The sequence below is a fragment of the Thunnus maccoyii genome, chromosome 12, assembly GCF_910596095.1.
Source record: "Thunnus maccoyii chromosome 12, fThuMac1.1, whole genome shotgun sequence".
NCBI classification, from domain to species: Eukaryota; Metazoa; Chordata; class Actinopteri; order Scombriformes; family Scombridae; genus Thunnus; species Thunnus maccoyii.
Window position 1 is genome coordinate 26,701,973 of NC_056544.1, and position 27,376 is coordinate 26,729,348.

General features: G+C 39.6%; 1 long non-coding RNA gene across 2 annotated transcripts; it reads left to right on the forward strand.

The window, feature by feature from the left end:
- Positions 1 to 3,734: 3,734 nt before the first annotated feature.
- On the forward strand, positions 3,735 to 15,542 carry LOC121908979. Of its 2 annotated transcripts, none has more exons than XR_006099340.1 (4): positions 3,735 to 3,852; positions 10,109 to 10,230; positions 15,122 to 15,193; positions 15,286 to 15,542. It is a non-coding gene; the product is annotated as an uncharacterized LOC121908979 (long non-coding RNA). The 2 variants fall into 2 exon arrangements; XR_006099341.1 differs by lacking the exon at positions 3,735 to 3,852 and adding an exon at positions 4,642 to 4,804.
- The last annotated feature ends 11,834 nt before the right edge of the window (positions 15,543 to 27,376 follow it).

Here is a 27,376-nt window from a genome sequence, read left to right on the forward strand (position 1 = left end):
GTCCTTTTCTTTACCACCATTCTTCTCCCTGTCTGTTCTGGTCCTGACCTCCTGTGTGTGACTGATGTTTTTATTGGTGTCCTACTGACTCTGGAGTGATGCGCCTATTACAGAGGTCACAGAGGTCTGTTATGTTACCCCCCCCCCCCCCCCCCCCCCTCCCTTCCTCACTGCTTGACAGCACAGTTCAGGCTACTTTTCCCAAAAGCGTTTTGAGACTATGTCCATCCTTGTTCTATTAAGATTAACTTCTCCTTTCAAAAAGTCTTTTTTTTAAAAAAAAAAAAAGGTCACAAGAAATAAGTCATCTCCACCCGTCACCCCACCTCTCTCTTACCCCCATTCACCACAATTTAAATTCGTTCCACCTCATATTCAAACACTCACATGATCCCTTTGCACAAGTTCCAGATTACATGCATGTCAGGGAACGTCCAGCCCTGGATGGTCCAGGAGGGGAAGTGCTCGGGGAGCATTGCAGAAAAATGTTGCAGTAATTGAGTTAAGCAGCTCAGACAGTAGTGGTGCTGTAAGAGGGAAACTTAGAGCTTATTATCTGCGGTTCAGAGTTATTTACTGTCTAAGCATTTTTGACATGGTTGCAACTCACAAATTAGCTGCGGTCAATATCTCAATAATATAGTCTCACTAATAGCTCACATGTACGTCCATAAGATTAAAATGAGAGTGATTTTTTTTTATCTGACAGGACCGTGAAGGCAAAACTTCAGAGTGAAGAGGAATGAGTTGTGATTTGAGAGCAATTACAAAAAAAAGGTTCAGATCAAAACCTAAGACACGTCCGGATGATAGCTCCAAGCTGAAGCTCTTAGCGAGGGGTCTACTAAATTATTGACATCCTGCATACTTACCATATTTTCACTCTTGCCAAAGATGCCAAATGAGGAGGGGAAAAAAACATATTCATCTATTCCCTAAGTGCTTCAAAGCACCCAAAGTGTAACCTAGACAAACTGAGCCAAATACAAACACTTGAAAAGGATGTGATGATGCGGAAGCCAAATAGTGCCGAGTGGCCGAGTGGTAACAGGAGGCAGCTAGGGGGGAGTTTTGAAGAGCCATGCTGGGTTTTTGGCGGTGATGACATTCAAGCCGCGACACAGCTCACCGGGATGCGATTTAGAGCGTGTACTTCCACCTTCCAAATGATGGCACTTCTAAGAGGTGAAAATAGATCCTTCTGCCTTCTCGCAGAGTTCACAGACACTTTATTTCAGCTACTGAATCATGAAAAAGGTATTTTTTTTATGCTTTTTGGAGCTATGAGGCATATTTAGCTTAGTTTCAGCTTGGTAACAAACCTACCACAACTCATTAAAACTAGGTTAAAAGTTATAATAATGTTTGTTCCATGAAAACAATAGTTAACTGAAATTTTGGTATGTTTTTCCTGAACTAAAAATGGACATTTCATAGTAAAAGCAGTCTTTGCAGTTGACTTTAGCCATTTTTCATCATAACTGTATTATGATGTGAACTCAATCTGACCTAGAAGGGAATAAATTACCTAAATCAGTCATGCAGACCATCTGAGATCAAATCTCTTTCATAAATCGAAGTTGTCCATCCCGTCACGTCCCGTTTTGGGACAGCAGGGAATCTGGGGGCGATTCGTAATATTCAGGTTCAACTCATGGAACAGCTGACGTGGTGGTGTCGGCTGAATCCTGATCCGCTCCTGACCGTGAGATCTGACCCTTAAAGTGAAACGTACACATATGCGTCTCTGAGGAATACACCAATAAGCGAATTCCTGATTACGCTGTGTGTACGAAGGCCACTGACTGCTCTAGAAATCTTGTTTTTCATTGATTATGTTGTACGTTGACCTCATCCTGGGGGGCTCAGGGAGGAATTTATCCAAACTTTGAAATGAAAACAAACTGGGCTCCAGCCATGCACTGTAATGGATCCTTGGGAAAACTTTGGTTTCCAAGGCTAAATGGGACACTCAAATTAAACTGCTCTGGAGAAACAATTACAGAAAGTGTTGACACAGACTTAATATAACTGAGCAAATAAATATTTTTTTGGCTTTGGACCCTATATAAGGTTAAAGAAATACAGAAAATAAAGAGTATATAGTTACAGTACAAAATAAGAAGAAACTTTGTTCCAGTTACTGTACTTTGGCATTGGGGGGCCTCATGACATGACAGCAGAGACCCAACTAGAAAAGATTATAAGCTCTGTGGCGTCCCGAATTTCGCTTGTCCCTCCTTTTTAACACCATCTGCAGTTAAAACTGTCATCATGACACGCTGCATTAGTCCAAAAGTAGGTATGAGTTGATGGTAGTGATCAGTCATTTTGTAATAACAGCTATATAGCCATCAGGAAAGTTTAAATGGGAGTATTTTCAGTCAAAATGGCATAAATAGTATTTGGAATGAAGATAATATCTGTTAATCAAGTTAAATCTCTATAAGAGCTCTAATTAGTAATATAAGAAACTTTTTTTGTGCATATATATATATACATATGGGTCAGATTTTTCAATATGATAAGTTGTTCAACACTCATCAGCACCCTTTTGACTAAAGTTTGACACAATCCACAAATTTAAATCTGTTTGATTTGAATGTACAAAAATATGAATATGAGTATAAAAGACAGGTTTGTTTGATTTCTTTGCTACAACCTGACATTTTGCGAGGCGGTACTTATCAAGATAAGATGGAAGACAGAAGATAAAATTTAAGAGATGAAGTTTCTTTAGATTAGATGACAGAAATCATGCATCAGAATCAGAAAATCACAGTTGTCAAAAAGGTCTAAATAGTAGCAGATGGAGAAATCAACCAATCTTTATAAGTACGATTTTGCAGAGAAGTTTGCCTTTTTTAAAATTTTTTATTCATCTGTATGTGTGACCATTTCTTTGCAACCCAGAGAACCTGAAAAGATGTGAAATTCCATGGAGGAGGAGGAACGTTCAGGCTTTCACGTATCCCCGGTTTATCCTTATTTGCGTTTCAGTGGACAAGTTATGTGAAAGGCCTTTTTCTTTCCTCCTCCTCAGTGCCACGGCCACCAGTTACAGCAGTGCCAGCCCTGGCTTTGTTATTTATCTATTTATTTAGCTGCTGGAGTTAAATGGCTTAGTGACAAATTAGAGTGTAACGATAATGACCGCGATAGTTAACAACGCTCGCTTCTCATCGAACAGAGGAGGGAATTTCCAATGCTCCTTTTCTCTCATTCTTATCCTGACGTATTTCACACCATCTCAGTGTGAATGACAATTACTGCCCCCGATGTGAATGGGAGCTCTGAACTTTGTTTTCTTTTTTTTTTTCTTCTTCTTCTTCTTCTTGGAGTCTAATGTGGCGATCCAGAACAGAGCGCGGGTTGCAACTGAAGCACACAATAAGGGGGGAGGGTTATTTTGGAGGAGCAGGCCGAGTTTGGAGAAAAGGGGGTCAAGAATCAAAATGGGAATGACATTTGCCATCAGCGGAGGGCTGCTTTATGCCAGCCATTGATGCGCCTTTTCCCAAAGTGAGCCTGCAAGGGGTATGATCTGCATTGCAAATTGGCAGCGCACTGGCCCTTTTCACAAGTGGACAGGCGGGCCGGGGCATGGTTCCCACACACACCCCATCCATCATTCCGCCCCCCCACAAACGCCCAACCCCCCCCCCCCCCCCCCAACCTCCCTCCTAACCTCAGCTTGCCCGGATGGCCTCAATCATAGCCACGGTGGAGGCGGCTCAACGTTCTCCCAGACTAACTCCCCAGAGCAGGCTCACACAGCGGGGGCTTTGTTCCAGCAGCAAGACCAGGGGAGGGTCCGGGTCAAGGGGAGGAGACCAACAGCTTTGACAGGCAGTAAGTAAAGGTGTAGTCTGCACCATGCAAGTTGCCTCACACTGAGCTGCATGTTTGTTTGTTTGTTTGTTTTCCCTCAGCTTTGCCATCTGAAACACTTTTGTGTGCATGGCGTGTACACAGTTTCCGTTCTTTGAGGCACTGAGGTCCATGACTGTGGCTTGTTTAAGCTGTCAGAGCTTTGAAGCTGTCACACCAACTGGAGCAAAATAGTTTATTCTTCAGTAAATTACAAACTGTTTAAAAATTTTAAAAAAAAAAAAAAGTGCATTGATAGCTTTGTAATCCAAGTCATCCTACATCTAAAAAGGAGGTAGTAAAAAACATATTAAAGTAAATCAAACAGATTTCAGTGAGTATGTATCATCTGTAATAAAACAACATTTACAGTAATATCTATTAACGTGTACTGAGTTTTAGATAAGCTTATTGAAACTGCTTGTTGAACTTATCCACCTGGTTCGTTTTCACCCTTAATGCGAATCATTTGAGCAGGTGTGAACACAGTAATTTCACTCGGGTGTGGACCAAAACAACTGCACCGAGACCCTTTAGAGGAGGTGGTCTCGGTCCGGTCCCAAGCGAACTCTGGAGTGGTTCGTTTGTGGTGGGAATGTGATCTGACTGGACTACTAGCTGAACTCCGCAAGTTTGAGCAAATGGCTCCAGTAGCCGGATGAGCTTTGCATACTGGGATGCTAATGAACAAATTTAGCAGATGCTAACAACTAGCTAGAGAATGAATCGAGGTCGGACCTGGACTAGCGCAATGTAGTACATCGTATTTGGCCACAGGACCTCCTTCAGGACCTTCTTCATGTGTTTACGCCCCAGACACATCTGACCAATGAGTGGAGTGAATGTTGTGGCTTGTCTTGATGCATTTTTGGCTCGGATTTCTCTTTGTGTGAAAGAGCAAACAAACTATAGGTGTGAAAAGGCCCTAAGATATGTGAGTAAAAACTGCATTACAATAACCTAACCAGGAAATTAACAAAGGCTTGGATGATTCTCTTGGTGTCATAAAGTGGCATCTTTTGTAATGTTTCTTTGTTGACTTACTTTTCCCCAATTTGTTAAGTCCTTTAGTCTTTTACTCATTTGACTAATCACATTGCAAAGCTGAGTTTTTGAAAAGTTCAGGACAAAAAAAAAGGTTTTAGGGCAGAAATAAATTTACATGGTCTTTAGTGAACTCAAGTAACTTCAACCTTAGCAGAGGTCTAATTAGCCAGAATAACTGAAAACACCTGTGTGAGAGGGGGTGGCGTCTTTAATCACAAAGTTAAAAAAGGTGGGTCATTTTAGGTTGTTTGCCTTTTAGCAGCCAGTAGCAGCATGGCAGCACTTTTATGTATGATTTTTCAAAGCGACATAAGACAACTAACAGACCTTTTAAAGAGGTTTGAATCCTCTGTTCCTAAACTGAGAGTGCATCAGTGAGAAAAAGTTGAAAATTGATTGGATACTTATGGTGGGAGAACAGTCTGGAAAACCATGACAACATTTTTCTCTCAACTTACAAAGAGCAACAGCAGTCACAAACGAATTCAAATACTGCTAACAGAAGATTTAGTTACCTTAAACTCAAAGTCCCTTTTCATGATGTGTTTAAGGCATATTGCCAGGCCCTGTATTCTGCATTAAAGGCACAATGCATAAAAAAATGTAAACAACGGGGACACTCCATAACTCACCAACACTCAATCTTTTCCTGTCTTGTCCTAATCGAGTGTGCAGTTTTCTGATTACGTAACGTTTTGGAACTGAAATCCAATTTGGCCTCTCTGACATTTAAGGCCTCCACCTCTACATTTTTTCAAACAACTTTTGTGAACAAAATTCATTTGAGACACGAGCATTCCTTGTTAGCCCCTGCTGAAAATACGAAGAAACCTGAAAAACAAAAAACATGAAATATGTTAAATGATTTCCTTGTGGTGGATGAAGGGGAGAAAACTCTAGCATTAACGCAGTAGGAGGCATGAATTATGAAGTAGGACCTCTTTGCTGGCTACGGTATTCTCACCTCCTGTTTTAGAGTTATGACAGATCAGTATTTCTGTCACATTTCTTCCTCTACGAAGCTGAAGTTTAACATCTGTTGTTGAAATTAAGTGTAGAGAAGCAAAGCCAACAACAGCAAGTCAGTCAAAACTGGGAAAAATATGGTATGGGGAGATGGGAGAGGATGCCACACTTCAAACCTCATATTTCTGCAGTACACTTAATTTCTGCTGCCTGCACGACTGCAGGCGTCTGCACTTCACTTCTCCAAACCATTGACTACTTGGCAAACTGTGGATGTGATTACAGTACATTTGCTAAAAGACTTTTTGGTTAGCAGAAGCTTACTGGCAATAAATCTAGTTTCATTCTTATGTCGTGACCAAGGATTTCAAGCTTTTTTTTTAAATTTTTTTAAGTTGACTGTCTGCAAGTCAGTCCGAGAAACACTAGAAGATTTTACAGATTTTTAAAAAAATTAAATGTGAAATGTATATATCTATGAATTTATATAAAATCTGGTTCAATCCAGAGTTAGGAACTAGATCTCACACATGTTTTTCCACTTGGATTAAATACTCATTGAAATGAGAAACATGCAATGGCAAGGTGAAGTTTTTTTTTTTGCTGCCAGTGATGAAAGCACTCGCCCTTCAATAGCAACAACAGTGTCTGAGAGCTCACTTCAAAAATGGCCATAAATTGTAACCCCGTAAAGTTCCCTTTGTCAAGGCTTTTAATATCAAGAGTTTTATTGCTGACCTTGACATTGTGAGAAGAGTTGGTGGAGTGTTATTGACTGTGAATGGGTTCTGGGTGTTTTGGTAGTTGAGTTCTCAGGGTCGCTTTAAAGCATCCCCCCCCCCCCCCAACCCATCCCATCCCCAACACATTTTATATTATCTTACTCTTGTGGTATTTAAGGGACACATAACCAGAGCAGTTTAGAAGGAGTTGAACAACAGAAAAAGAGTAAATTCCTGAGTCATCAAACATTTTTCTCAAAGTGATATTAACGAAGAGTTCACTTGTTGTTCTAACAAGCTACATGCGGATAGGACCAGGATTAATCTGCACTGCATTGGGGATGTCAAAAATAAAGTTCAGGTGCTCTTCGGATGCTATTAGATGAAGTTTTTTTAACTTTTCATGGCTTTGGAGAAACTCAAGATTTTCTTTCTTGAAAAATGGAAGTGTAAGACCAGTAGTTCATGAAAAAAAATGCCTGAACATTTCACTAAATATTGAGGAGCTGCTTTTGTATCACACCCTCTTTGTATTATTTGTAATCAAATATTGACATAAATGTGATTCTTGTCCCTCATGGATCAGCGTCCAGGTTTATAGGAGCATGCACATCAAATACCAGGTCATACTTGATGATATAACCGATGACGACAATGTCTGAACATTACAGCTGTACCGAATATTTTTGGGAGCATTCATTCAGTGTGTGTGGCCTTTATTAAATTCTTTGAAAAATGTTCGCTTTCAACTATATATTTACTTGCCAGTATGAATACAAATATAGTTCAAATAGAATTCCCATAAGCCCCCCAAATACTCCTAAAAATAAGGTTTAAAGGCGAGAAATGCCCCTTTTTTTATTGCCTCTGTTTGGGTGGCTTTACCCCTCACTTCATCCTGAATTACAAGGAAGCAGACGCCCGACTAAATATTTCTACAATTTACAATTTCATTTAGCAGATTCTTTTATCCAAAGCGACGTACATCTGAGAGCTGATACAACACAAACAAGGATCTATCGCTCTGGGGTGGTGATGTACAATAAAGAAACACTATGAACAAAAATAAGGGTTAAGGTGAGGAGGTGGAGAGTGTATTTATTTTTTTTCTCCTTGGACTGGGAACCTGGTGGTTTTATTGGGCTGTGTGAAAGGGGAGGCTGCTCAGGGGCCCTTTGTTAGCGCTGCCCCGTCTCTCTGTCTCCGCCTTTATGTTTGGATGCCTTTGAGACGGGACGTGAAGGTATGCGGCTGGGAGAGGGCAAGCTCAGGGATGAATGGCTCCACGTTTTTTTGAGTTGTTTTTAAAGTACAGGGTTGTTTTCACCCTGGAGTGTCCTCCCCTCCAGGACGCCCCGCAGCAGAGCAGCAGCAGCAGCAGCACTGCTCTGTGGCTGCGTGTGGATTCATTATCAAGTCATCTTGTTGGTTTGTTTACTGGGAATTAGGGTTGAGACACATGAAGAATTATAGATATCTTCTCAGGTAGATAAATGCAAAGATGGACCTGGTGCTTGAACAATTAGTTGTGTGACAGAAAATTTGACGATTATCTGCTTTTGTCTGTTTGGGTGTAAATTTTTGGGTTTTGAACGGTTGGTCAGACAAAACATGACAGTTGAGGGCATCATATTTGGCTCTGGCATGATAATAGGCATGTTTCACCAATTTCTAATATTTTATAATTGATACATTGAAACATTATTGACCAATTAATCAAGAGTGAACAATTAGCAGTACAAGATGCATCTATCAAACAACACTTTTCCCACATTTTCCTCAAAGGAAAACAAAAAAAAAAAAAGATGAGATCTACTGTATCTGTGAACAAAAGGACATCAGGGGACAATGAAAAATCACTTTTATGTTTTGTATCATATCTTTAACAGAAGTTATGATACATGAACGTAGCACCAGTCATTCCATCATGAAATCCAGTTTAAAACGTGAAACCTGAGAAGACATAAAAGAACAATACAAATTTATATATTTGGAACCGAAAGATAATAAATCTGTGTGCTTTCTTTACACAACATAACTCAAACATGGAACATTTAATTTCCAGTGCAACAGACTGCGTTTCTCATCAGCAGCTGAAGATACGCTCAGTAACTTGTTCATGACTTGACTTGAATTTGCAAGAAAAATAAGAGGGGAGAAAAACATTGGCAAGGAAATGCAGCAGGAAATGTTTTTTTTCCTCCTTTTCTTATGCTATGGTAGGAGAAAGGTGAAAATGAGAATTTCAGTACTTGACAAAACGGAGCTTTGGTGTCTCCATTCAGACTCTGTCAAGCGTTCCTTTCTCCAAGCCTCCACGAGACAACTATTAACGAGCAAGCTGATTTCAAAGGCCCTCTGGGTTGGAGAGACTGCATGTCCGGGCATCTGTGGAAGAGGAAGGGAGGAAAAAAAAAAAAAAGTCCCATATTGCTCTCTTGCGCTCTCTCTCTCTCCCTCTGTCTCTGTCTCTGTCTCCTCTCTCTCCCTTTGAGAACTGACAGAAGTTTTGACAGTGGCAGTAAATTCACTTTGCAGACCTGCTGGGAGGCAGGGGAGCGCAGCGATGGGAAGGCCTTTCTGCACTTCAAGGACCCCGAGCGTCTGCTGGATAGCCTGTCAGAAATACTAAGGCTGATAATAAATTTGCTTTTGCACAGCTGTGGCTGTGAAACGAGCGCAGAGGCACCAGGGTGGAGGAGAGAGCAAGAGGAGACAAATCTGTGAGGCAATTGGTTGGCCTAATTTTTATGGAGGGGAGCAATTGTTCGAAGAGTGAAATTTATCACCGCTGCATACTTCCTCACAAATATAAAGTGCCTTTTTCTGTTTCATATGGGATTTATGTGTACTGAATGTCAAGCTGGAAATTTATCTGTCATTATTTCCCAAACGTAGATGAGTCTATTCTACAGTAAAACTTAATCACCCATTTCCTGTGATGTATCATACGGCTTAGACATGTTTTATCAGCCAAATCACAAAGGTGGACTCATCCCATCTCCAATATCATCTCCAGCAACAGATTAATAGCTGGTATTGGATTTGGACTCTAGTGGGAAAAATACAGAAATAAAAACTGACACGACACAAGTGAGCTCCTACTGGTGATTTCATGTTTTTAGCTCCTCTCTCCCATAAATTTTTACATTACTAACAACCATTTTACCCCTCCCCTTCCCCCCAAAACCATATTTTATTACTAATACAATTACGTATTAGATGTTGTATATAAATAAGTAAGCCATGCTTCCAAAATAAGGTTGCGGTTTGAGGAGAAATCTGATTACTGACCTGGATTTACAATAACCAGGTTACTTCAGTGCGTGAAAACACATTCTCCGATTACCTGCACAAATAGAGTTCCCTGAATAACCTGTTTGCATGCAGGTGCATGTAAATGCACTGAGAAAGCTAACATAAATGAGTATCTGATGGGTAAAAAAGGAACATATAGCAGCTAAAAAGGCTGATTTTTTTTTTTTTTTTTTTTTTCTTCTCAGGAGCAGGGGGAGACCAAAGCGCAGCCAGAAGGAGAGTGAATAATGGTCAAATGGGATGGGTCATGTCCATGTCTGCTGGAGTGTTTGCCAACATGTTATCCATAACCTCTTGATAAGCAACAGTATGCAAGGAATTTTTTTTTCTATTTGTTCAGGAGGAGTTTTGGTCAACAATTGCTTAATGGACCATTTTTATGTTTTTGTCAGAAGCGGGGGCTATTTTGAAAAACTTTCATTCTTTGCTGCTTTAAGAGATTTGTTAGCAAGATTAGCAAATTACAACATTTTTTAACAGTGTTGATTCTGTCTTTTCTAACAACAAGATATCAGGCTAAAAATATGCAAACCTGACTATGTCCTGATGAGCACACATGACGGTTGCTGGGATCAAACCTGTGAACTTTCAGTCGCAGGGCGGTCTTTCTACGCACTTCTTCTGCCTCGGGGTGTGTTTGCTCTGTAGCATGTATGTCAGAATTTACTTTAACTTCCAAACTCTTAACTGTCAGTTTGTCTCTGCGTCAGTGTCACCAAGACAAATTCTTACAGTTATTGCACCCGGTAAATAAAATTGATTCAGGATGTATAAACAAGTGTTGATGTGAACTTTAATTTTTTCTCAAGTATGAAAGTGTTAATGTTCAATAGGATTTTACACAAATACACATCTGAGGCAGGTTATCCTGAGTACATTTCAAGACGTCTCTCCTCACATCCTTGCAGGAGCTGCCTCTCATTCCATCTCCTCTGTGCTTTCTGTGATCCGCCTCTCACAATGTAAAGGAAGGTGATACGTGTCCCTTTGCAATTTCCCCTCATCTGAAGCCGTTACTTCCTTTCTTATCACACAAATGCAATGAGATCTGTGAGAAATCTGCTCTCCTGGTATCTGCCCCTCTCCCTTTTTTCCCTTCTCTCCTTCGCCCACTCTCTGTCCCTCGCTCCCCCAGCACTCCCCCTCACACTGCGTTCCATTTGCTTTGAGCCACACTGTGCATTAAAGCTGGAATCTGAGTAATGCATAAATGTATTCGGCCCGTTCTTTTCCACACGCCCCACCCTGCGGTTTAGGCAGGCCTGGAGTGTCCAGGACCTCCTCGTGAGGCTCCCATGGGGGATACCTGGTGTTTGAAGCCATCTGCTGAGGTATAAAAAAGCAGTCTGGGGGGGGGGGGGGTAAAGAGACAGGGAGGGTGAGACAAAGTCAAAAAGGGAAAGAGTGAGGATAGAGAGGCAGAGATCCTATTTGCACACTTTTGTTTTTGTTTAAAAAAAAGTTAAAATCACTATTTTTGTTTTCAAACTTTTACATTCTTTTCATATTTCTTTTCCTCACAGATTTTAAATTGTTGATATATTTTTGATCCAGGATGTCAATAAGGCCAAGAGTAAATGCAACCAGATTTTTTTTTTTTTTTTAAAGGGATTGAAATCTGATTGCTCAGATCAACTTGGGAGATGCATTCTACCACCATCTTGCCATTTTGGAAAGATGTAAGTGAATCTGTCTCTCAAGATGCGTGCGTAATCTCTACTACTCCCCAGTTACACATTAATCAGTGGTCTGTGGAAACAGTTACTTTACAGGGTTTATCCCCCGTGATAATGACAGCTGAAATTACACTGAGTTTAGTCATCTGTCTCCCTGTCACATAGGAAGCAACAGCTACTATTGTTGTAACTAAACTGTCCAAGTGGACAAGTTGTTGTTCTTATCTGGTTGTTGTCTGGTTAGCGTCAAGAGGAGCTAAGTCTGCAGGAAGGAGTGTGATGGTGGAGCACGTCGGTAAGGTAGGAACCTGGTTATGGAGGGCTTTGTGAGTGAGGAGAAGGATTTGTCGTGGGACAGGGAGCCAGTGGAGGTTCTGGAGGACATGGGTGATCTGGTCAAGGGGAGTGGGTGAGCTGGCAAGCAGCAGAGTTCTGGATGTACTGGAGTTTATTTAGGACTTCAGATGATGTGCCATAAAGGATGCTGTTGCAGTAGTCAATTCTAGACGTGATGAAAGCACGGATCAAAGATTTGGCAGCAGGGAAGGAGAGTGATGGGCGGAGACGAGCTATGTTTTTAGGTGGAAAAAGGCAGTTCTGGTGATTTGTTTGACGTGGTGTTCAAAGGAGAGGATGCTGTCGAAAATAACTCCAAGGTTGCAGATGTGCGCGGAGGGAAAGAGAGTGGAGATATCGATGGTGAGGCAGAAGTTGTGATTGGTATCGGTGAGGGATCTGGGGCTGATGATGATGACGATGATGATGATCATCATGTCTGGTACATTTTTCAGATCTGACCAAACAATACCACTTCAAAGTCCACTTAGTAGCTGTTGTGGAGCTTTTAGAGATTTAAGAGGGGTTTTTTTTTGGGGGGGGGGTTGACAAATATAATTAGACATTGCTCTTTAACTACTGTCTCTTCAACTTTTTATATATTTGCTGCAAATTAGAATTTAGAATAACTTGATTTATTCTAAAAAAAACTGTAAAACTGTAGAAAACTGAACTATAACATCAAGTTTTAAGAACACACATGCAAACAAGGAAACAAACACCACCCACTAAATAAAAGATTAATAATTAAAAGGCACAGTTTAAAGATCAATGCTGTATGTGGAGCTCAGCAATAAATAGCTATAGGTTGAGTAAACCAGGGGCGATAACATGATATTTTAAATTGTTTTATTATTTTCACAGCTGCAACTCTTGGTATTATTAATGCTAACTAGCAGTAACTTTGCTCCTACAACAACAGTTACTGTTATTGTAAGAATGAGCACTTTAGGTGACCAAAAAATATCTGATATTCAGCAATCCTGCAAATCTGAAAAAGGCACAGCTCTCTTTTTGTGCCACAGTAGCTTTCTATAGTACACTGACTGTGGTCAGACGTCCCACAATGTAAAATTAAATGCAGCTAAAATCCTGTGCATAATTCTGGCACAGATTAGATATCACAGTCTGACTCTGAAACATCAATAAAGCGATTTCCAAGCAGAATAGGACCGTGGCCTGACGTCTCTTTAATGTAATCTGAAATGTCTTTACTTGAAGTGGTTTGGAGGCTTTGAGGTAAGATCAAATAGTTTTACGCATCGAGATAAGAAACCACCTATCCTTGTTCAGCCACCAGCCTCATGCTGACGTCGTGGCATTTTCTTGTTCGCTCTGTGGTCTCAATATCTGCGTACATACTGATTTGATGCTTTTAACTCTCTGCAGCATGTAGAATTCAAAGAAAAGAGCTTGTTTTGAATTAGGCTCATTTCGAGAGGTTGCAACATAGACTGTGGTTTTACAGAAGGAACACGTGTTACTTTTCAACACTATCATCTCTGCTGGGTGAAAACCTCCTATCTCTGACATGTCAAGTGCAAAGCATGTTTTCAGCCTGAACAACACACCACACAAGGATTCTACAAGTCCAAGGACTGTGCATTTTTAGCCATGCTAGTGGTATAGCACTGGGGATGGACCAGTTTCCTGTCAATCATTTTGAGTGACAAGTCTTGACAACTATTGGATGTACGCTATTGCAATCAAATTTGCAAGAAAGCTTTTCATCTAACTCCAACATCACCTTATCAATGACCAAATACATGGAAAAAATACCCAGAAAAACTAAAGACATTTCTGTCATCCTTAGCAAATGTTAGCGTGCTAAACTGAGATGTGTGAGGCACAGCGGGGCTTTGAGCTTAATGCTATGTAGCCTACTGTATGTAGCTACAACCAAGGCTTGACATTAGCATCCGCCCACCCACTAAATGTGGGAAATGTAGAATTCAGCGGTGGCGTGTAACACAGTCACTCTTTCTAGACACTTTGGCGGGCATTTTGTGATGTGATCTATTTTATCATTTACTGGAGTGGTGCTGCAGATCAATCTGAGGAAAACTGCTGCCAGCTTGACTCCCAGCAAGCATTGCTTTTCTTATAGCCAGTTAGAGGGCTGATAAATGGCCCCCCTCTTCCCCTCGCTCACGCCTTCCTTCCGCAGCCACGAAAGAGAGCGTGGCCAGGCCGCTTACACAAACACTCAGACCTTTACTGCTGCATCTACATACAGTTCACATTCACTTGTGAGGATATAAACCACACAAATACAAACACACACACCTAGCAAGAGGAAAAATTAGGAGTAATTTTGAATCAGGAAACAACTGAACTGATTAGACAAAACAGATTTCTTCTACTTTGTAGTATTTATTATTAATAAATATATGAATAGACAAAGTTTTTCTCTTGCTAGATTTTCCCAGTTTAGCTTTTATTTTTTCATTTAATCATCTACACCCCTGCATCATTTTTTATTATATGCAAAAGAAGCTACTCTTTTTCTGTCTGTCATAATCAGTTGCATGTTTTCATACAAAAGGAACTTTACAAACAACCTTATCAGAGCTGAATAATTGATGACTGTAGTGTTCTGCATTTTATTTAGTCTTGATTTGGATGTTTACAATGTTATTTTACATTTAAAGGGTTATCAATCTCCATTAAATTGTAGTCAAGCCCTGAGTACAACCTCACAGAACTAGCATGGCAGTTGGATCAATTAATCCAAATGTGAGTACTGTTAAGTAGGTGGAGCAGCTGGTATTTTCTACCACTGTAAAATTCTAAATAATACCAATTTGCCAATGTTGCGGTAAAGAAGAAACCTGTCAAAAATGGAAATAATTGCTCTTTAACTGGATGTTTCTCATCAGGATGCTCTTTGGGAGTTGTAGTGAACATCCAGGTTCTTGTGTTAATAAGCCTGCAGCATTGACGTTTTAATGAAAGAACTGAATATAGAAAGGTGACAAATTAAAGCAAAAAACCAACAAAGTGACTCAGTAAGGTGTTGGTCCACTATGAGCCTCCAGAACAGCTTCAGTCCTTCTTGGCAGAGATTCCCAAAGTCTCTGGAACTTTACTGGAGCAATGACCAAACCCTCCAAATGATCTCCCCTCATTTGATGTTTTGTCATAGTGGAAAGCACCGCCTAACACGTCACTCCAAATCTACCATAGGTGTTCAAGAGCCGGTGACTGTGAAGACCAGCGCGTGTGATTCACATCATTTTAAGTGCACCCTTGTGACCTGTATGGAAATATCCACATTTGTTAAATTTCTCCATTCATTAATACAGGTTTTTCCTTTTTTATTTGTGACCCATCTGTGTGTTCTGACGCAGGTGCTCATATTTTGCAGTGATGATTCATCTGGCTGTCCTAGCCTCCTGGCCTTGGAAGTGCTCCAACTGTCAGTCACCCAACATCGTCTGTGTAGAAAATGAATGGGACTTTTACTTTCAGAGCCATGGAGGCTTAAAATACCTCATCCAACTTTGCTGGACTATGAAAAATCACTAAAAATGTTAACTTATAGGAGATTTAAGATAGAGATGCAACATATTCATGTTAAGATGCTTAAAAAGCAGCACAATTAATGCATTTGGTACCCTAAATGAGTTAAACAGATGTGTTAAAAATATAATAAAAAATGTGGATTTGTCTTATTTGTCCTATCTGTATAATAGTGTTTGGAAAAATGGGATGATTTTTTTTTTTTTTTTTAGTCATTTCATACCTAAACTCACCCATATGCTGTGCCATCTGTGCTCCACATAGCTGTTCTGTTTTCTATTGGACCAGCACACAAGCTGGCAACCTTACAGCTTGAAACCCAAATAATGGACTGTGTGTTTGCACAGGAAATCAACCCATTTCAAGTTCACATATGTCTTTTTCCACGCCACCCTTAGACCTAAATGGTGACAGCTCTTCTTGGCTGCACATGCTAAAGCTAAGCATGCTAGCGGGAGGGCAGCATGAAGCCAGAGCAAAAGCGCTCCTCTGCTGAGGGGGCCAATTTGCTAAGGAGTGTCCTGGAGGAAAGTGTCTGTGCTTATGTTGGCTCAGACAACCGCTCAGCTTCAACAGACTTGACCCCCTCCAGACCAGTTAACCAACAAACTCTGTGGACACCCAGGGAGAAGGCAGATGAAGGGGGGGGGGGGGGAATGATTAGAGAGCAACTGATATGTATCTGCTGTTTGAAGGAGGTAAGAGTGACTCATCAGCTTATACACTTTGGGTTTTCGATTTCAGTGGATTTTCACAACACAGTTTAGAGGAGGAAATTATGTAATTATTAAACTTTATGGGAATGTATCTGTCTCTATTAGACGTTTAGATACATGCTCCAATATGAAAATCATGTGGATAAATATGTCACAAGGATAAATTTGTGATGATACACTTTGATTCAAAGCCAATTTGAATTTATTCACCTGCAAGAATTCATTTCTGTAACGACTGGTGAAATAACTGGCAAGAGGACTCAATCACATGACTCAGAGATAAAAATCTTGATCAAAAACAGTCTTTACTTGCAAAGGTTTGGTACACAGGGAGTCAGTCAGAAGATCAGGCAAAGAAATCCAGCAAGGAGAAGAAAAAGGTGACGTCCAGGTAAAACAAAGCAAAGATCCAAAACACCAGAGGAATTAGACACAAGGAAAAAAAAAAAAGGCTGGAACGCCGGGTACAAAGACAAACTGGCACTGAGAGAGGGGAACACACAGACTAAATACACGAGGGAGGGAAGGATAATGAGGGACAGGTGAAACGAATCGGGGCGGGACAGATAAACACAGGCGGGAAACATACAAGGGCTAGAAGTGACGTATCTAAAACAAGATAAGGAGGTATTTCAAAATAAGAAAACGATAAATTAAACACATGAAACAATGAAAATCATGACCCAGGGAACAGGGCGGGACATCACAATTTCATATTTGGATAGGATTTGATTCATTTATTTGCCCATTAATGAAAGTACGTAGAGAGCCAAAGTGAAACTGGGAATGTGGGAAACTGAAACTGGGACAAAATCACAGTGACATTTGTAATAATGCAAATGGCTATAAATCCAGCCCTGGAACAATATCTCACTCAATAGTATGTTGTGTAAATAATAAAACGCAATATGATATAGTTTAATTTAATAGAACGGTTTTTAGGGGAGCTTAATGAACACCATAAACCCTAGACCAGCACCAGGATGGGAGTGAGTTGAGGGGCCCCAACAAACAGAGTTACAGTGACATAAATACACATGTTGCTGGGATGGTAAATTTGAACTTAAGTTTTTTGTATGTTAACAAATGAATCATCATTTTACTCTGTTGTTACTCTTTGTAAAAACTTCTAGAAGCAATAAAATGCTCGTAAATGCTCACTTATCAAACTTTGTGGAACGATGGCTAGCCCAGAGGTGACCTCATGATTTTGGCTCTCTGTTAGTTTTCAGATACTAAATCAAAAAAGAAACATCAATATTTTCAGTAATAAATCAGAAATGCCAAATTTGATGACTTATCATAAAGACTTTGGTTCAGACCCAGGGTTGTGAACTGATAAAGCCATATTTTAGAATTTTGTATCAGTTTTCTGATATGCGTCTGTTTATCTGTGTTAAAATATTCTGAGGTTGACTTCTAGCTTTTTCCACAGCTATCAATTTTATCACACGACCTTCTTTAGCAAATTGAACTCACTTTGGTGTCATTGCATGACTTCAGTATGGAAATTTGGACACATTATAACAAGTGGTCATATATAGGGGGGGGATGTGTTCCCACTGTTTCCAAGCTCAACATATCGGCCATCTTTATATCCCTACTAAACATCAGTATTTCCCTTTAAACTGCCTTGGTGCCTCAATTAGTGGCGAACAGCATTTAGTGCAGACAAATGTTTTAAAATTATAGTTCCTGCCAATTAGCATTCCTAGACAAACCTTCCTGGTTAAACAAAAGGTTAAATTGATGCATATGGGCAAAAATACTACACACTCTTTATATTAAACATTATTGTTGGTGGTGTGACCTCAAAATACAAAACACAAAAACTTGGATTATTTGAACTACCTTGCATATAAAACATGCACGTTGATGCATATTTTTGTTAGTGTTGCTGGACAAAGTGCCAGTGCCTTTTTTTTTTTAAACAGTAAAAATAGAGACTATAAAAAGCTTTTCCTATTGGTCACGGCTAAACTGGTCACAGCTATTTTTATTCATTCAAACATACACAGTGCTGTACATTCCCTAGAGTCATACCATGTGTGAATGTGGTGTGAAACAGATAGCTATGTAACTATAATCTGAATGTCAGCCCCATGACGACCTTTGCAAGCTCAGGGTCACCGCCGTTAATAATTTTGTTTAATTTAATCTTATTTATCCAGGTTTTTCACACAATTGAATTGGTTTATTTTCAGAAACACTCACATACTTTTCACACCAGAGCTGCTCAATCCAGTTGCCTTTTACTATGACTGACAACTGAGAAAGTCCATAGTTTAGCAGCTATGTGGCTCGCTCCAGGTCAGCCGTTGAGAAAGTAGGAAACACGGATTGTTGACTCAATCCAGTTAGTTTACAGGGAAACTCCACCAATTTTACACATGAAAGTCAATTTTCTAGTCATGGATTGTACTGGTCAGCCCATGAAAACATGATGTTATCAGGGTTATCGCTTATGTTTAAGTTTTTCATGGATATCTTGCATTACCAGCTGAGGGCTGGATGATGGAGTTTGAAAGATATCTGTATTTACCAGGAACGGAGGGTCTAACAAAAAGTCTTTTGCGTCGTGGAAAACGCTGGATCAAGCATTTTTGGAGCTTGACCTTTACAAGACACTTTGCTGCAGTCCCCCTTTTGGACTCAAACTAATGAATTTATGAATTACACTTTTAACGCCTGTATGTGTCGAATTCTTAATGTAATTAAAACAACTTTTCTCAGATCAAAATTCTGTAATTTCCAAAACGCTTCCTAGTTTCTTTTTAAAGAACTAATCAATTTAATTGCAAGTAAATATTTATATGTTGTTCATTTATTATTGATAACTGCTGTGCTCTACTGTTACTAGGAGACTATATGTTATGCTAGCAATTAATTGGAATTGTACACATTGAACACTATCTCCATATTACTAAATATTTTATATTTGCATAAACAATGGGACCTGTCAAATAAAGTGCCAACCTGTAGTTTAAGGTTTCCTGCCAACAGAAATACAAACAAATGGAACAAAATACCTAACTTTTCTTGGTAGATAGTGATTACTGATGACATGTGTTGTTTTTTTTTTTTTTCAACCAAAACTGTATTGCACTAAAATATGTTTCAAAACAACTAGTTTAGTCTTAAAGTCTGAAGACAGCAGAAATCTGTCTAAAAAATCTGGAAGGCAAAAGGGAGCTTCATCTATGGTGGTCCAACCCTGTGAAACTGAGCTGATGTTGTCTTAAGCACACATGAGTATAATCAAAACTTCCTGCATATACCTGAAATGCATTCACACACAAACAAGGTCCAACCTGGCAACTCCAGCACTTTTCTCTGTGGCTTGGCAGATGTCCTACCTGTCAGTCACTAATACTCCTGTTATAGAAACTGAGCGTTTGTGATTCTACAAACATCGACTGCTGCGTTGCTGTGGGCTGCACACCCCAGTGGAGTGGATGTGCATGAGTGAATGATAGCTGTCAGTTCAGGTGACATTCAAAGGTGCTTAAACTTTTGCAAAATTTCTTTAATCTCATTTCTTCACTGACTGAAGCTCCATGTTCAAGGAATGAGTGATAAATAAAAACTAAAAGACTATATATACATATATGCACTATACACATCTATCACATATACAGATAATATAGAAGATGAGGTGTGTAGGGATGTGGTTTTTAAGCAAATAGTAACTGAACTGAAAAGACAAAGAACATTGCACATCAGATTAAAGAGACTCACACCTTGGCATTTGCTAACACTGTACGTTTATGTGCTGTATTTTTGTTAACACTATTATTTAATGATGTATTATTGTTGACAATATATCATTATGGTGATGATTTATTGTATTACGATTGTAAATGATGTATTTTATTGAATGTGTTCTTTTTACTCTCATGTATGTAAATTTTCCCTGTGCAAAAATTGAATAAAGTATATATAGCATATATAGCATATAAATATTGCTCTGGAAATTGGATAACTGCACAAAAAGAAAAAACGGTATAGTTGATGTGAGGGAATAAGACCGTGTGCTTAAAATAGACATAACACCACACTCTCACAGTAACCATATTGACAACACAGCAAGCCTCATTCAAAAGTCATTCCAACTTCCAATAACCACATTTCAAGCATAATGATACTACATGAACCATAAGCACCGCCAGTCAAATTTGTACTTGAAACCGAGCCTACATTCTACTTTAACCACAGATAAATGAAGTATGCTAATGCTGTCATGTAATCTAACTATGGCTTCTGAATCAGCCTCATTCATCATCAGTGGAACGAAGAAGCTTCACCAGAATTATTTACAGCGCCTGTCTGATGACATCTTTATGTGGTGCAGAGAATCTGCTGGGAGGCACAGCCGTGTTCACTTTCCTTATGGAGATGTCAGGGAGAAAAACACACACACATACAGTACCGCACGTACACACAGGGGTCTCAGTGTGCTGCTGACAGCTGCCGTGTGTGTGTGTGTATGTGTGTACAAACCACCCATATCATGTTTTTAAGCATAATCTGTCATACATACTGTACAGTAATTGTACTGCTGTCTGCATTCATTCCTGCAGGCATATTTATATTTGCCAGCATGACACACAATGTGCGCAATTGTGTGTTTGGGAGGGACTCAAGCGTGTCAGTGTGTGTATCTATTGTATGTTTCTGTTACAATGTACAGTATGTCTGTCCAAGTTGTGGTCACTTCACAGCTGTTTTGAATTTCAGTGCTGGATTGTCTCAGCTTTCAAAATGTCTTTCCAGGATTTTTTTTTTTTACACCTACTTTCTATAGAAATCATTGTTATAAATGTTTATAACCACACAAGGAAATAACATTAGTTTTAACCAGAGACCAAACATTCTATAATAGTGTTTGTTTCTCATAGTATTAACTTATAGCCTTTCATGTAAATCAATGTCTATTCTCTCTACTGCTGATTCATATTATGCAGTAGTTATTCAGTCTACTGTATAGCTCTGCTGTATCTACTGTATGAATGTATGTCAGTGTAGTTGTAGGGTTTTCTTTGGGAAACATAAGTTTTTATCTCTGACAGTTCATTTGGAATCAGCAGAACTGGATATGTACTATCAGAATTAATGGCCACCATGACATGACAGACAAAGAAAAGCAAACAGATTACATGCATAGAGGAGCTCAGTCTCAAAGTTTCAAAGAGCTTTAGCGATCCTGTCCCTGAATTACAACCTGATCGATTGCATTGCCTTTCAAAAATTAATTACATGTCACAATGAGTGAGAGCAATGCAGATGTGTTAATAGATTAATTGATTTTGATTTAATTTTTTGTCCTCTTGGCAGCATTTGAACAAGTTAAACACAACATTGACAAATCATCTCCCAATAAAATTGATGTGGGGAACATGTCAGCAAACAGTTGCTTATTATCACATCCAGTACACATAGAGAGACATTAACATTCATTTAGAGTTGTGTAATTGGCCACCCAAAGACTGTAAGTCCAACATTCACTCTACTTTTAGCTCTGTCTTTGTCTCCACCTATACCTGAGGGAAATATTTGTTTCTTTAGCTGCTATGTAAACACTCCATTGTATTCACTAATTAGTTGCTAACTTTGTCTGGTGATGTGCAAGTAGCGTACGGGGTGTTTTTATCAAAGCTTGTTTGCTGAAAATGACTGCATACTGCTGTTGTAAATGAGGTAGATGAGAGCACTCAGAGTAAACCACTTGATGTGAGCTGTAAAACAATTAGTTGAAGGAGGCTAAATTTTGGATTGGTATGTTAAAATACATTCAACAGAGTGTTTAAGTTACAGTTTAAAGGTGTTGAACACAGTGAGACCAACAAAGTTTTAACACTCAGTCCAAAAAAATACTTCTAATTTGTGTATTTAACTATGTATTTATGTAGACAATGCCTGGCATGTTGAGCTTTCGCTTTCATTCAGAGTGTGCACTAATGAAAGAAAGCTCAGTCTCATCTGCCGCCTTTATATGAGAGCGGCATGACCTTTAAGGAATCTGGAGTGTTGATGAAGGGGTTCAGGATCACGAGGGAGAAAAAGAGGGGTGAGGGTGAAGCGGTGGGGGGAACGTGGGGGGGTGAGAGTGGGGTTGGGTGGGATGGTGGGTGGGGGCAGGATGTCAGGGAGGTCCACTTGGCCATGAAATTAAAAAGAAAATGCAACGCGATACAAGGAAAATAAACAGAAAGAAGGGCCTCCCTGGTTTGGTTTAAACAGCCGGGGTGATTATTGAATTGTGTTGATTGTTTCCTGGCTCCCCATCTTAAAACAGATGACTACCAGAAAATACAGCTGCATACAACTTTGAATGGGTGATTTTAAAACACTTATTGGTTCCAAAATTGAATATCCATATCTGTATGTGATGCTTGGAAAGGGTAATGGTCAACCTTTGTCTCCTGACTACACCATAATACGAATCTCCCAAACGTCAGATATATCTAACAGTGAACTGAAGGTAACATATATTGTTTTTCTTCTCAAGGGGCATATGAAACAGTGAAGGACTATACTCCTTTATTCTCCTTTTAAACACATTTGCAGAAAAATAAACTTGAAGAAAGCTGATGGGAAAATCTTGATGAACAATGAATTTGTATGCCAAAAAACAGCGAAGAAAAAGAGAATACTCTGCAGTTTTACATGTTTTGATACCAGTATGTTGGAGTAATGAAGAGCAAAACCAACAATGGCATGTTTTCTTAAACAAAAGCAATTGAACTTGATTGCTTGTCTGCTTGAATCCGCAGTGACAGCTTTCATTCATTAAGTCGGAGGAAACATGATTGATACAGCAAGTAGCGCTGATAAACAATTTTGTAATTGACCAGAACAGGGTAATGATGTTCAACGTATTGGGTATTTCCTGTTCAGCTCATGTGCTGACCTCTAATCACCAGCACTCATTCCCATGCTCCCTGTGTGGCGCAGAGCACCCGCTGTTCCAAGGTGCCCCAGTGTAGTTATTTGTAGAGTATCATTTAGACATGCTGTAAAAATACTGTCTTCCGTAAACACTGAAAATCCAGATTTTTCCAATCTTTTGATATGCATTTTTAGCAACGCACGATAAGATTGAAATATTTCTCTTTCTGTTAATGTTAATCGTTGGAGGAATGTTGCATTCATGTACAAAATGTATTTAAAAAGTACATGTTTTAATTGAAGCAATATACTACAGTTGATTGTGGCCCCAAAAGTCCTAAAACTGTTTCTATTTGTCAGACATTTAATATCATGTGTAAGCAGTTTACTGTCAAGGTTCAGGCTGTTCTCATATCCGATTATGTTGTACTTCCAAAAAAAAATTGACTATAATTTTGTTTGACACTGTACAAATTGAACAAAGCCGCATAGTTCGATACAGAAACAATATAATGGAAAGTTGACTCATGCACAGAACTGTAGGGGAAACTCAGTTGTAAGGATAAAGTTTTTTTCATATTCTGTTTTTGGGGGAAAAAAAAGAAAAAAAATCTTGTGACCAAAACCTAATCTTTATCCAGGCTGTGATAGCACCACCAGGTGACCATTATTATTACAAAAGTCCAACTGTTATTGACTGTTGTTGCTGAGCTCAATCATTTTGATTTGGCATGGCAGCAGGTCATCCATAAACATATCTTAGAGCCCAGATGTTCTGTCCCCCTTTACACAGGCTAGTCTCTGTCCTGCTACCCAACCAGCCGGACAGTGTTTTTCTATTTTGTCTTCTCAAAAAAGGCTTAAACATGATACTGGGGATTTCTGTACTGCACACTTTCAGGAATGTAGGAAGAGATGTTTAAATGTTAGTCCTAAGTAGGCAGGCAAACTACCTGGATGATGTAAAAAAGGAAAAAAAAAAACAATTCTCATTGTGTTTAACATGCACTTCAGTCTGTAAACGTACATGTCCGAGTCATGTTTAAAAAGAAACCCCCACAGTGCATGTTGGCACTGCCCCGAACTGGAGCGGGATATTCTCCCCACATGCACCAGCTCTCCCCCCTGATGGTTAAACTGTATTTATTCAGCATTTATACAGTTACAAGCCTATTACATGCTGGACCTGCAGTACTGTAAGGTAGGAAACAGGTGGTTGTAGTTAAATTACAGTCATCCATCATGAATTGAAAAAGCATTTCCAGTATTAAGGCAGTGCAGTTACAACAGCAGAGAAGAGTGATTGTGATGGACAGGTCGCTGATTCAAATCCCTGAACCAGCCGTGAAAAAGAAATAAGGGGGGAAATGAGCAAGGCACTGTAAGTTGTATGACTATTAAATATAGTGAAGAGAAAATCTGGTGTGACCGACAAATCTTTTAGAGGAAAGTTAAGCTTTAATATAAATGAATCCAGGATATGAAAAATGAAGTTACTGTAGCAGTGTGCTCTACCCATACTGGCAATGTCAATGAATTTATTTGTAGCTGGCAAATACAAAAGCAGTTCAGTTCTGCAGTATTAAAACGCCAATAAACTCCCTGCCCTCAACATGCTCTCGTGGCTCTACTGTGCATGTCTGCCTTGTCTGCAACTCTTTTTCTATCTTGGACATTTCCAACTGTAAGTGGTTTGCTGACCTGCATGTGTGCCTCTCCAAAGTACCTTCAGAGTTAGAGATTTGACAGCTCTTTACTGCTGCGGCGCTGTTATTGAGTGATGTCATTTTCACAGTCTGGCCCTTTGGGTTGTTTAGCTCAACTGCCATCAGAGATTGGAAGAATCAAAGTTAGCGCCTTGGCAGAGTCAGCAGCTACAGAATGAAAGTCTGCAGGCTGTAATGTCACAGTGTGGAGACATTTTAAGAGCATTTTAGTTCCTTAATTTCATGTATCACCGACTAAAACAGGATCCTGGATATGTGACATAATGTAGGAAAGGTTTTTTGAAAAGAAACCACAAAACATTTTAAATGAAGAGTGGGAATTATAGAAAACCAAACTGGCGACCTGTTCAGAGTATACTTTACCTGGCATAAAGCAATTTAAACATTTTAAATGGAGAGTGGGAATTATAGAAAATGAAACTGGCGACCTGTTCAGAGTATACTTTACCTGGCATAAAGCAATTTAAACATTTTAAATGAAGAATGGGAATTATAGAAAACAAGACTGGTGACCTGTTCAGGGTATACCTCACCTCTTGCCCAGTATATGCAGGGATAGGCTCAAACCCTGCGCAGCCCTGCAAAAGATAAGTGGGTATAGCTAATGGAGGGATGGGAGAATTAACTTGACTTGGGGTAGATTTAGTTTTATGGAATTGAAATTGAAATTTAATTGGCATTAAAGCATCAAGCCGGTACTTGGCCGGTAGCCAGTAGTGGGCAGGATCCGCAATATTTCCAACCAAACACAATGATTAGCTTTTAGCCACTGTAGCAATGTGGCTCTAGGGATGGCAGTGTCAGTCAGTTGGTCGTTGGTCCACCACTTTGGTCTAGACTGGAATATATGAGTGACTTTTGGATGGATTGCCGTGTAATTTTGTACACACATCCATGGTCCACAGAGAATGAATCTGACTGACATTTGTGATCCCCTGACTTTTTCTCCAGCAGCACAATGAGGTCAAAGATGTCACTTAATCAGTGAAAAATCTCAATATCTACAGATGGATTGGAACAAAATTTTGTGTCAACATTCATGCTTCCAACATGATGTATCCTAACGACTTTGGCGATCCCCTGATTTTTTTCCTTTGCAACCATCAGGTTGTCGTCTGTACTTTTGAGTAAAAGTCTCAACAACTATTGGATTTATTGCCATGAAATTTGTTTGAAAATCATGTTCCCCCTGAGGATGGATTGTAATAACTTGTGACTTGTGATCCCATCTAATGCCATCACCAGCATAGCAAGTTGAGATGTAGGCTTAGCTTTAAACTATTTTGCATACTATCATATTTTATAACCTGCTCCGAAATTTTGTATGAAAAATCTTAATCTGCAAAGTAGTATCTACAGCTGACACATTTCCCTCCTGAAATGTTGAAAAGTAGGAGCATAATGTAGCAGTGATGCAACATCTTTAGTAAGATTTTGAGGTACTTTTACTTCCCACCACTGGTAGACAGACAAATGCATACACAGGAAGACTGAAACTTTTCACACAATGCGTTTATATCATGGAGTGCTTACATTTGTTCACACATGTGCGTGAGAGGGCCTTTGTGCAGCCCCTGGCTCCACAGGGCTTTCTCTGCAGACTCTTTTACTAAAACATACTGTACAGTCCGGTGCTGATGGCTGGCATATGTGGCCAGAGTTCCCCGCTTGCACCATGACACAAGAATTCACACTCCACTTCCACTGAGCTTTGCCATCGACAGCTGCACTTTTAACAAGAGCTCCGAGATTCAATTACTGGCCCGTTTCTACTCTGAAACCTCATCAGCTGAGCCACACAGGAAATTGCCTCTCGCAGTGTAAAGGTGGTAACTGGATTGCTGGACTCTGAGGAAAAATGTACACACATTGTTCTTGTGTGCATTTGATTATGTTGTGAATTGTTGGCAGATTGCATAATGGCTAGTTGGAAGCATATCCAAGCTCCACTGGGTACAGTTTCTGCAAAAAAAAAGTTTCTCTTAGAGGTGGCGTATTTCAGATACAGTGTTTGAGTTTTTCATCAGGCAGTGAGGGGAGGTTTGCATTCACTGGGGCAATGAGCAAGACTTTTTTGGCAGTTTTTACTATAAAGAGGTAATCACGGGAGAGTTTAAATCATATTGTTTTGGTTTCTGGCCTCGCTATTTCTCTCTGTCTCTTGCTCCTTTCCCCTCTCCCTGCCTGGTTGTAAGTAAGGCTAAAGTGGTCCAGCTCCCACTCCTGTCACTCCTTTACCCTAACATAATAATTGTCTGACAGCTTGAATATTCGTACCACCGCAGGTTTGGCAACTGACTAGGACACTGAATCACAGTGAAAATCCAGCAATAACATTTTCATGGAAATGAAGTTGTTAGGCTCTCTTCATCCTGAATAGATGGCTGTAAAAACATTTTCTTCAGCTGGCAATTCACTGTTATACAAGATTGTTCCAACGACACGGGAATATTTCCTGCTTTGGCCTTATTTTTATTTGCTTATAATTTTGGAGATGGAAGAATTGGCTTGTTCTTTTCTGCCCAGAGCTGTTCTAAGTCCAAGTCGAGTCCCAAGTCATTCAGATTAAGTCTCAAGTGATTTCTCAA